Here is a 9,373-nt window from a genome sequence, read left to right as displayed (position 1 = left end):
GTTGCTGCCACACATGAACAGAGCAACGTGGTTGTAGCAGAGTCAAGTAGAGAGCATGTGTTTTAGTGACCATGCAGTTATCCTACCTTGTGGTAAGCTTCTCTGCTTGTTTGTAAGCTGGCTGTGGATTGTGGCTGGCCAGTGGCTCTGTCTGTTTCCCTATATTGGTTTGGTTCTATTAATGGCCAAGGGTTGTGTCTGACCACTGCTTGGTCCTGCGTGCTGTTGGCCTGTCACTGCTGAGCCCTGCCCAGGCTTTGCCCTCCAGTGCTGACCTGGTTGCATCCTACCAGCCTCTCTTTGCCTGGGTCTCTCTTTCACTATATGTGGTCTCTGCATTGCCATGGTTCGTTCCTGCCTTTCACCATCCCACTGCTGCTTTCCCTGCCTCTGTCCCAAGTCAGCCGGTGGTTTTCAAACCACTGCTGTCCCAGGGGATCCACAAATGGTAACTCAGACCTTTTTTGTCACTCAAGTTCCCGTGGAAGCCAGAGGATGCCAGCTCAGGGGACAAGTTTCCAGGCAGGACTGCCACCAGGCAGTGACACTTGCAGAGTGTATTTATTCATAATCAAACACATCTCCTGATCAAACTCCCAAATTCACAAGCTTCCCCCATTCCTGCACTGACACCTCTATTGCAATAGTGACAGTCACAGGGATCACAGGCTTTTCCTACATCCCCAAAATATGATTGTCCCTTTCATCCCTCTGAAATTCCCCAGTACAGCTTAGCTGTACTGAAAAGAGTGAGCGTAGACAGGTTGGCTGCTTTTTGCCAGTAGTAGGAAAATGCAAAGATGGCGTTGAGCTTTGACCTTGTGACAGTAGATTAACTCTTTCCCATGGGGGACTTACTGGTCTTGGCGCTGCCCTTGTGGGTCTGTGTGGGAGCTGCTGCGACATGGGAGCTGCACTGCTGCTGGTAGCATCATCAGTACTAAAGAGGTTGCCAGGGAAAAACAGCAAAAAGATGTCAAAAATAATTTCGTGACCTGCCAGACTTGGGCTCACTGACATATTGCCTGTCGCTGAGAAATCTAGCTGGTTTCCCCTCAAAATTGTTTTACTTTTGGCTAAAGTGAATGCGTCTCAGTAGGTGGCATCTGCAAAGCCTTGTGAAAACCACAGTGCCTTCTATACTCGAAACAATCCTATTTTTAACAGAGCAGTTAAAGATGGTTTTTATACGTGCTCTGAACTTAGACATCAATATTTCCTCCTTTTCCATTTACCATAAAACTTGATTTCTTTTTTATTTCTTGTCCTATGATTCACGTTCAACTAAATGGAGAACTACTGCTTTCTGTTTTTGCCATCTGGGTCACCTCCCATAGCTAGCTAGCTCACATACCAGCAGCAGGGTTTTCCCCTTAAGAACTCAGTTATACCAGCAAAAACTGTGACACTCAAAGATTCATCTTTGCACCTACACATGCCTCTGACATCTATCTCTGTGAGCCCACTTAAGTCTGCTAAATCTCCTGTAGTGTCTTGTCCAAATCCTCAGCTGCGATCTCTTCCAGCTGTTTGCTCATCAACCACAATGAGCATCTCATTCTTGGTTGGGACCCTTAGAGTCTACACTGGAAGATACTGGTGTATCCCAGTTGCCAGATATTCCCCAAAGTGTCCTTCTTTAGGGATATCAAAATCATACATTGTTTCCTGTAGACCCTGTTCTGAATTTCCCACTTCTGTCAGACCTTTCCGTGCCAGTCAGGCCCTGCTCGCCTGTGCACTGATACAACCCACTTCATTTTCAAGGTCCCAGACACAATGCTGAATCCTTTGTGTTTACAGACTTCAGGTCTGCAACGGGATGTTTTATCCTTGGAGAACTTTTTTGTCACATGCTGTGCTCCACCAACAGCAGCAGCCAGGTCTGAACCTTAGATGTGTTTGGTAGTATGTATCTGCACTAAACACCCTGCTTTAAAAATAGCCTTGATTCATGAAAGCAGGTAAGATCAAAGTAGTGGTAGTCTAAGAGACAGATTCTGTCAAGCCTGATGTGCTCTACAGAAAGCAGCTGTAAAGATGATAGGATTTCTGCCAGTATGGTGGGATCCTTGACTACCTCCTCCTCCGCTGGTCCATTATAGCCCCAGCATAGGAGACAGGGCTAAGCAAAAATCGTGTCCCCCATATACATTGGCCCCAAAAGGGTTCAGCTGAAAGTGGTGATTTTCACACAGCCAGGCACACCCCACTCAGGAGGCAACAACATGTGGCAGAGGGATGTGGGAAGATGTTCCGTCAGCTAAACCCTGCCAGACGGGTCCTGGCTCCATGCATGAGACATGCACAGCAACCCTGGAGCCAGGAGCAGTGTGGAGATATCCAGATGTTTTTCCACGGGCAGCTGAGTCTGTGCAGGGAGGGAAAAGGGGCAAAAGGAGAAAAAACAACCTCAGGTGGAAATGGGACAACACTAGTTTCAGCGCTGAACTGCTCATTGCTAATTATACCCCATGGCACACTGAGAACACAGTAGCTTTGCACTGAGTGTCAAGAAAAAGCAAGCAAAACCTGAGCTTGTGCTGAGCTCAGCCCAGATGTACAGGCACTAAGTAACTGAGAGCAGCCACAGAAACCTGTCCTCATGTTGTCTGATGCAGCAGTTACTGCAGCCGCCACTCCAGTCACGTTTCTCTTGCATCGGGACTGCAACTGCTAATGTGAGCAGTGGCATGACCCTCTTTGTAACTGCAGCAATCCTGCTCTCTGCTTCCCCGCTCCAGGCTCTTTCTGGTGTGGGAATCACTGGCTTACATGAACTTTTGTAGCCTCTTGCATACAAAAATAATGGAACCTGGCTGGGAGGGCAAAATCATTCTGCACAAAGCTGTGAAATTTCCATTTCAGCTCTGAAATGGGACTGAGCTTTGTCAGGGCAGCTGAGATAGTTGAAATGTTGCCCTCGGGCACTTCTACTTTGGCAGCAAGGCTATTTGTGTGATGATGATAAGGCTATAAGATCGATGTCTCCCCAAGAGGCATGGGAAATGCTGAACCTGAAAGAGTCATCTGCAGTTTCAGGCAGAAATCTGTACAGAGGGATGATCAATTCAAACCTTGAGGATTTTTTTAAAGGTAGTATCCTGTGAACAGATCTATGAAAAGTTCTCAGAAGAACATCAGCCTTGCCCATTGAGTGCTTAGGATCCAAATAAGTGGGTTTTTTTCCTTCTTCTCCCCCCCCACTTCCCTGGCCAAATGAGGTTACTGGAAGTTAAGGAACCGCTGCTTTAGAGGCAGCAGCTGATCTAAATGGGATTATGGGAAGGGCAGGTTAAAACTAAGCCCAGAAGCTCCTTCGTCTTTGGCAGAGTAGCAAACTTTATGTTAAAATTTCAAGAGAAGCTAGTAGCTATAATCTGTAATGGTTTCTATTACAACACAAATGCAAACAAATGGGGGAGGTAACAGGGAGAAAACCAGCCAAGAAGACCCTATGAGAAACTAAATTCAGGAAACAATTCAGTTTGATCAAGTCAGCAGGCCAGCCCAGCTCTGGTAGGATGTTCAGCCTTTGCTAAATCTTATTTAGCATAGGAAAGATCCTCTCTGATCTCAGAATCTCTCAAAGCAAAAGTAGCATCCATTAAAGTCTCAAAGGAAGGAACCCGAACTGATTCATTCTGCCCATCCAGCAGTGCGGTGCGATTGCTGTTACCGACCTGTGACTTTATCACAAGACTTGTAGTCTCCTTAAAGCTGCAGCTACTACGCAAAATAACGGCTATGCTAAATGCAAAGGAGTATCTGCTTTCATTTAAAAGCAAGGGCTTTGGTTTGCTGAGGAGAGCACTAAGCGTGGTCCCAGTATTTTTGAAGTCTCAGAGAAACAAGTCAACTCCCAAAATATTTGACAAAAAAAATAATCTTAACTCAGTCTCCACATTTCCGAGTGCCAGAGATCAGCAGTACTGTGTGAATAAAAGATGGAGAAAAGAAGAAATGTAGTGTATCCAATCAGTCACTATAGAGCAGCAGGCTTTTCCAGCAGATTAAGGATGAGAGGAAAGGCTGGATGTGAATTCTCCTTATGGTCTACTAAAGGAAGCCCAGCATTCCTGTTTCTAATACAATTCTGTATTCATGCCTCGTGCTCTGCAGTGATAGTTAAATCTAACCTCACAGCAACCTGTATCCTGCCAAAATCCTTCACTCCTAATTCTCTTCTACCCCTGGCTGGAACTAAAATTGTTTTGTAAGAGAGAAATACGTTTTTTATAGGAAAGGGATTTCCTAAGGAACACAGGTAGCAAAGTCTCCATCAGCTGCAATGAACTCTAATTAATACAGACCCAACAACACTTCATGTCTGTTATATCAATTGTAAGGAGATTTAGACTACAGTGAAACATCAACAGAGTCTGCATTTCTGAAGTGCAAACGCACAGCATGGAGAAGCAGTAATCAAAGCAGAACAAAGCAAAATGCTGCTAAGTAGAAGTAATGCCTTGCCTTAGGGACAGAAATCACTTACTTCTTTTTTCTCTGGCTTTTGCAGAGGAGACAATGAAGTGCTCCAACTCCTGCCGTACTCACAGGCTGCTCTGTAAAAACTGCAGGAAGTTGCTAACGATACCGCATACAGTCATAAGTGGCGTGAGCTAGAAGAAAGTAGATTGCTTATGACTTCATCAGGCTCCCAAAATGTGTCGCTTGTAGTTAGGCGCACACTTACAGATAGGAGGGTGACTGGAATAGCCCAGCCTTGAAAATCTTAGTCCTGTCATCACTTGAGAAAGTCATTGTAAAAAGACATCCACGACAAGGAACATCTGTGGGGAAGATCCACTCCTGAAAATATACTGAAAGAGTGAGAAGAGGCAGAACAAACTATTTACTAGTTGCTGTAAGTAGAGGATAAACAGAAAGGAGAAAAAAACAAATGGTCAGGACAGGAAAATGAGGAATTAGCAGGAAGATAGAAGGAATAAAAAGCATTGTGCTGGTGGGTCTCTGTGTAAGCACAGCCCAAGGATGGAGGGCTATATGTTTTTATCAAGCAGAGCACACGGGATTATCAGTTTCTGCAAGATTGGTGCAAAGTCAAAGGTTTCAAACAGTCTCTGAAACAGTCTGTTCTCATCACTGTCCGCAGTATTGCTTTCAGATATGAAATAGTGCCCACGCACAGCGCTGCTCTTGCACAGTGGACTTGAGATCAGCCGTGCGTGGCTGCTGCCTTTCACAAGTCAGTGGCTCATCAAACAAGGGTGGCATTTTAGGGGGGGGCTGTGAGAAAGGTCGTGCTTCCTGCCCCCCTGCGCCACAGCAGACAGCACAGCCCGGCCTGGGAGGGTTTGGGCTGTTGTTGTTTGACTTCAGCCTCTATTTAATCTATCCTTCTTGCCGTGACAGCAAGGCTGTGAGACATGCATAGGTATGCTTGGGCTCTTTCCTGGGCACGTGTAGCTGTGGCACGATCAACGGCTTCGGCTGGCTGGTGGAGGGAGCAAAGACTGACCAGTGTAGTCAGAAGAGCAGCTAAGAGAAAAGAAAGCCTTTACAAGGGAAGGGATTGCTTTCAAATTCTGTCACTTGTACAGGGGTGAGAAGGTGTAGGTTCAGCTCTTGTAACTGCCAAACTCCATTTGTGACCAGAAGTTTCATCTCTCGGACAACTGTTCTGCGTGTGCACCTTAATCATTGTGCTAACGTGCCCTGGAGGGACAAGAGACCAACGAACTGCCCCAAACCTTACTGGCTTGGGTTGCCAGGCTCCGTCAGGAACGGGATGCCTGCAGTAGGTGCTTATTCCCTGTTTGTACAGCGGGGGTAATTCCCACTCTGGGTGCTACACATATATTCACTTGAATATGTATGAAATGGCTAGGTATTTCAATGGATGAAGAACAGTATTAAAGCTCAATAAAAGGAGGTGGTGATATAAGGGAAGGACAATTCTGGTGCCAGTCATGCTAGAAAAGGCTGAGAATGCTAAAGAAGATGAGATGGTGGTTTGAGCAGCTTGGAGAAGAAGAGTTCATTTGCAGGAGTTCCTTAATGGCAAAAAGCATTGATAGGGAGTAGAGCTTTACCAAGTGCCCTAGCTCAGGCTTTAAGTGAAGGAGGAAGAAGACCCCAGTGTTATGTTGCCAGCCTAGACCTTGTTTGTGAGACCTGTTCCATGTGTCATTGCAGATGCTGTGCATGACCCTGCGAAGTCAGTTATGACCAGATTTATTAAGTTTTCAGGCAACTTCCTGATCAACTTCTACCAATTCCATCTGCAGTGAGGTGCTTACAGCACCACATAAGGATCTGTCAGTGCTTGCAGGCTGCTGAGGGCTAAGGTAGGAGAGGGAGGAACTGGGTGGCAGCCCAAGACAAGCAGATAACTGAATTTACTTTTGATAGCTGTATTGAAAGTGAAACATTTCTTCTGCAAAGTTAAAGAAATGCTTGGCATGTACTTTCCTTCTGGGGTGAAAAAGTTACTTCGGTTCAGTTCTGCTGGAGAGGGTTTCTGGGGAAGAGTCTTCCTGTGAAGAGTCTTTCTGTGAAGGGCAATTTATTCTCAGGGGCCAGAAGGAACTGGGGAAGAAGAGGCTGAAGCCAGCTTGGTAGCCTCCATCTGTGGAGGATAACAGGTGAAATTTGTGTCTGTACCAGCTCAGCCTGGCTGGACATAGTGTTGGAGTCAGTCTGTGCACTGCTCCAAAACCATGATTTCATCTTTGTCCTTCTCTGCATAGATACCAAACCCAAAGGAAACCATGAAGAAGGATGGGAATAACGTTTCTGAGATGGCTAGAACTGTAGTGACCATTCTTCATTCAGAGATGTGGGGCAGAAAAGGGGATAGCGCTCTCTGTCATGAAGAACTGGAGTTTTTGTAGAGACCAGTGGGCTCCTCTGTGATATTTTTGGTGTACCAGATCACAGTTCCCATTTGGGTGCAGTCAACTGTGCAGTCAAATACCTGCCTGATTATGCTCTCTGTGGTGCTTACTTGCACACACTGATACAGGGATTAGGATATTCAGAGACACATATGCATTTGCCAACTAGATTTATGGTGAAACATGGAAAATTCCGTGGTCCTCCATAGAGAAATGGAAGACAACACATCTCTGTAGCCTAGAATCTTCCGGATGGACCTGAAAAACATTACTAGAGTCACTGCTGCTTCATGCTTCTCTCAGGAATATGGCCCCAATCAACATCACCCACATTCATTGCCCTCGCAAGCTGAAGACTGATGCCAAGATTTTACATTTGAAGATGCTTTCAGAAACTTTTGACAAGATCTTCCGTGACTGGAGATGAAAACAGAGCTAGCAGTTCTGTGGGTGGTAAAAACAAACCAAACATTTCAAGTAAGTTTAGTCTGTATTCAGTAGAGATAATACAAGCAGTACAGCAATATAAATTTTGGCCTGAGTTGTATTTGTCATATCCAGGCAGAAAAAAGATCAGATAAAGAACCATTTATAGCAGAAGGCAGAAACCCTCTGGCCTCTGTCTACATCCAATTGAAGTAAATGGAAATGTTTCTTTGAGCCTCAATGAGTTTAGATTGGGCATTTTGAGCATATTTCTTTCTACATTTTAATTGCTGGGTGCTATTTAGATAGTTGCCTTTAAGGTAGCATGTCTAAGCAAGTTAAGCTGCATACAAGATGTCTTCTCTGGACTCTTCATCATTTGCTTACTGGGGTACAGTGACTATCCAAAGACTAAGGTAGAAAAGAGCTTTGTTTTAGCTCACTGCTGCATAACACAAACCTTTTTTTTTTTTTTGGGGGGGGGGTTCACAGCGCTATGATAGAGAAAATGCTTGTGCACCATTGACCAGTAAACAGAAATAACTGTAGAAGACTGATGGGGTCCAGTGTCTTTCAAAGACTTTCAGACTGAGTTTTTCATTCCCTTTTTCATTTAGAAACTATCCAGAGGAAAGCTGGTAGGATATTTGGCATTTCTGTGTTCCACTGCACATGAAAATGCTCTGTGTTAGTGTTATGTTCCCCGGCCATGACCAAGAAGAACCTATGAATGGAGGAAACTTCAGAACATCTATCTCTCCTACCTCCACCTACAAATGAACACAGAGTCACACTCACATAACAGCTCTGCAAAAGATTACCCAAGAAGACAATTTTTGTACAGTTGTGCATCTTTTTTGTAAGCAACTGAAGCTCATTTTTCTTGGAAAATGATGGCATACAGCTTTACATTTTGCAGCGGGGGAAATGAAGAAATGCAAACAGCTCCTTGAAGTATGGGTCTTGGTAGGAAAAAGCCAAATGTCTGGCTTTTCTCTTGTTACCAGACAGCACACTGAATGGGGACTGAGCTGCAGACCTGTCTGAGGAATGTAGCATGTACAGGATGGCAAAAAGGACTTTCTAAATGATAAAAGCAAGGCAGAAAAGTGCTCAAGAGTCTCTCTAGGACAGCAATGGCCGGGGGCTAAGAAGCATTGAGGTCTGAAGTCTGCTCAGCTCTGTGGTCCTCTGGCCAAGCACTGTACAAGTCCCCCTGCACTAATATGATATACAGCTGTGCCTAATAAAGAGTCTCAGAGGTTGTGGTTCAAACCTGGTTTATCTGTGACAGTGGCTGCGATGCTGTTGATCTGGGACAGGGACAAACAACCATGGTGTTTTTTGCAGTTGGTATCAGGATCAACCACAGGTTGGATCCCTCAAGCTAGATGGTGTGGGATGAGCTCTGTGCTAAAACCAAAGCTCAGCTTCCTCCCAGCAACTGCCTACCTGCCGAGTCTTCCCCTTGCACGTGCAGCGTAGCTCTGCTCCACTCTGGCCATCAGGCCAGCTGAATGGCAAAACCGTTGATCTGAGCCCAGCACAGACCTCACATGTCTTTCTGGCTTCCCATGCACATTCAGTTTATAGCACACAGTCTGCAGGGAATGCAGAAACCGTCTTGTTCTGCTGCTGGAAATGAAACGCAGAAGTGTCAGCTGCTGAGACTTTCAATGGACTGGCCTTTCTATGTGTGATGCATGCTGTACTATCATAGGGCAGGATGACACTGTCAGATTCCTTCTGGTTTGTCAGGCTGCATAAATGCCTGCATCCCACATCTGCTCTTGAAAGTCCTCCTGCTTTTGATTTGCCGGTTTTTGTGAATGGCATGTAGAAATCTGGTCGTCCTCAGTTTTCACTGATGCAGTGATGTACTGTATGCCTCAGGGGTGGAAATCCGTAAGTCAAATATTTGACTGATCATGCCTTCATCAAGCAAAAGTCTCTCATCCCAAAGAGAAAAACTCTATCATGTTTGACAGTCCTACCCCTTCATGCACTGGCATTAATATGTACCCTGGCAAGAGCTCCTTGGCACAGCACAGCTGGTTGGCACATGGTGACAAAGGTCTTAGAGACCT

Source organism: Haliaeetus albicilla, chromosome 5 (assembly GCF_947461875.1).
Source record: "Haliaeetus albicilla chromosome 5, bHalAlb1.1, whole genome shotgun sequence".
Classification (NCBI taxonomy): domain Eukaryota; kingdom Metazoa; phylum Chordata; class Aves; order Accipitriformes; family Accipitridae; genus Haliaeetus; species Haliaeetus albicilla.
The sequence above is the reverse complement of the archived record's forward strand: the minus strand, read 5'-3'. Positions refer to the sequence as shown.